The sequence below is a fragment of the Tenrec ecaudatus genome, chromosome 6 (assembly GCF_050624435.1).
Source record: "Tenrec ecaudatus isolate mTenEca1 chromosome 6, mTenEca1.hap1, whole genome shotgun sequence".
NCBI classification, from domain to species: domain Eukaryota; kingdom Metazoa; phylum Chordata; class Mammalia; order Afrosoricida; family Tenrecidae; genus Tenrec; species Tenrec ecaudatus.
Window position 1 is genome coordinate 39,223,184 of NC_134535.1, and position 2,717 is coordinate 39,225,900.

The 2,717-nt window shown below is 37.7% G+C and overlaps 1 pseudogene; it reads right to left on the reverse strand.

Annotated features, from left to right (window-relative positions):
• Positions 1 to 1,918: 1,918 nt before the first annotated feature.
• LOC142450781 (MOB-like protein phocein pseudogene) lies at positions 1,919 to 2,509 on the reverse strand (annotated as a pseudogene).
• Positions 2,510 to 2,717: the final 208 nt, after the last annotated feature.

Genomic DNA, 2,717 nt, shown 5'->3' on the forward strand with positions numbered 1-2,717 from the left:
TCCAGTAAGCTGTTTATCTCCTTAGCACCTCCAAATGAGGCCATCAAGCTGTTACCTGACTGACAGACTAAACTCCATTCCTTCACTCTTTTTTTTTTTTGAGTAAGAAAAAAATCACATTTTATTTCCCCATTAACATCAAGTCATATTATTCAAAATGTGCTTCAAAATATTCTGCTAGACCACCAATCCTTACCACTGCCTTAATTCAAATCTTCATCAAGAAAATAATCAAGCAGTAGGAATCCACTATGAAACACCCTTTAGAACAAGCAGCTATATTCTTATATATAATTAACTTAGTTTAGTCTCTCAGTAGTTAGCAAGTTCATTTAAAAATTACTATCCCATTGGTTTACAGTGACATTAATATAGAATAACTTAAAAATCATCGCTCTTCCCCTGTGAACACAGGACTCCCTATAGCATCGTGTGGACCGGGTTCTGTTATGACTGTGTGCTGGGTCGCACTGTTCAAAGCTAAATTGATGGAAGGCTTGGAAAAGCACACACTGTACGCACACTCGCAGTATGATAAGTCCCACATATTGTGCTATACATGCTTGTCTCATATTATGTAAGTTATTCCCGCAAATTAAAAAACATTAAGATGAATACATTTGATTGTAACATAACCCTTTAAAATGAAAAAAGTCTCCCATGTTTGTCAAATCTGTTCAAGAAACAGATGCCACTCTTTTCTTCACTGTATGGACAGTCTTTCCACCCGAAGGGCATTACTGCAGTCACCTTTGCAGTTAGACTCCAGTGCTTCGTTCACAGCTGCACTATTGAGTGTGCTGCTGAATCCTTCTTACGACGATTGTAAAGTCCAAACGACACATGGCCACTCATCAACACACTAGAAGCCTATGAATGATTGCAAATTATTGATGAGACAAAATGTGCACGTTATTCAAAGATAACTGTGGGAGAGGGTGCGAAATAAAGACTACAGTGTTTTTCCAATTCCATCTGAATGTTGCCCAGGTGGTTAGCGGGAAAGATCAGTATTACGATGAGGAAGAATGAACTGTTTTAAAGACTTTTCTAATTAGAACAACTTTACAAAACAAAGGTAAGAGCCTATGACAAGACTTATTTCCCCCGGTAGTGTAATGTAATTGCTAATATTAAGGTATAATATTTAAGCAATTAATAATATATAAGTATAATCCACCACTAAATAGCAGTTTGGGGAAAAGCTTCTTAGTGAATGCAGGTCAGGAAGCGGGTTAAGGAAATTGAGAAGAGGTGGGCCCAGAGGGCATCCAGTAGGGACATCAGCTATGTGCCTTCTCATCATCATCCTACATGTCAGAGTCCAATACTGCAAAACGGTAAATTCTTTTAAATTATGCAGGCCAAGAATGCACTCTGTCACAACTAACACTTCAGGTTGAATTTTAAAATCTAGATATACATATAATCATATATGAATATAAAAATAAAGAGAATTATATATGACTTTATATCACACCTGAAATATTAAGAGTCAAAACTGAATTATGCATGAACTACAGAATTTTATAGAAAGTAAAACTTCAGGAAAATGTTACTATTGAAGTAAATGGCTTGTACCACTCATCTTTTTACAGATGGGTTTATTTGATGAGGATTGTGATCCAATGATTATTTAGCAGTAATTTTACCAAACTGTAAATTATTTTATTTACAGGCATTATAAACAGGTAACACTAATCTTATTTAAAAACCTTGAGTGTCACACCAGTGAATGAATATACAGTTCGTGAATAACTTTAAAAGTATTTCCCATTTTAAAAGGCAACACACAGCATACAAAAACCTGTACTAAACAAAGAAGCTATAATGTGGGTACATGAGTGATGTGTCTAAAATTATATACAGTACATAATTAATGCTAATTATGTGTCCAGTACATTTTGTATGACTCCCTTCACGCTTCACTTTCCCCAGAAAATGAGTTCTGAGTTTCCTCTTCTAAGATTGGTACAATCAGGTTATCCTTGGACATCAAATTATATTTCATCACAAATTTAGTAAACTGGTGACACAAAAATGTTTCATTTTCATATTCATCAAATATCTGCCAGTGATGAAGTAAGCATGTGAAAATATCCTAGCAATCCTACGGCATACCGATCCTAGCTTTCCTCCAGATGAGTCCTTTATGCCCACCCTGCTAGGAAAATACTTATTGCTCTTCAGAAGGCAGGCAGCCCCGTAAGTGTGTGCCTAGTGTCGTCTATAGCAAACACTCTTGGGATTTTGTGAACTGCACAAAGAAAAACCCGCTGCTCAGTGGCTGGCATCTGAGGACACATAGCTGGATGGCACTCACTCTGAAGTCTGACAGCAAGTCCACTTAGCTCAAGGCAGACTGCCTTAAATGTTCTTACTTCTATACACCTTCATCTTGGCCTTCAGGTGGTTCAAGAATTTTGTCAATATTGGAACAATCTGACCTTAGGTTTTGTGGAATATACTGCTGAACAGCCAATGTACCATCCATCTTATCAAAGGGCTCACCAGGCCAATTATAGAGACCCTGAGCCTCGGTGCCTCGGCACTGCTGTACCCCCAGCACGACCACAGTGCCAGAGTCTGTGCAGCTGGAATTGGTACCTGGATGTCCACCCCTTGACTCTTAATCTTCTCAATTTGACAACAGATTATATAACGACCACAGATGCTGAACATAACATATGTCAGAGGAACTAACTGGCTAACATGGA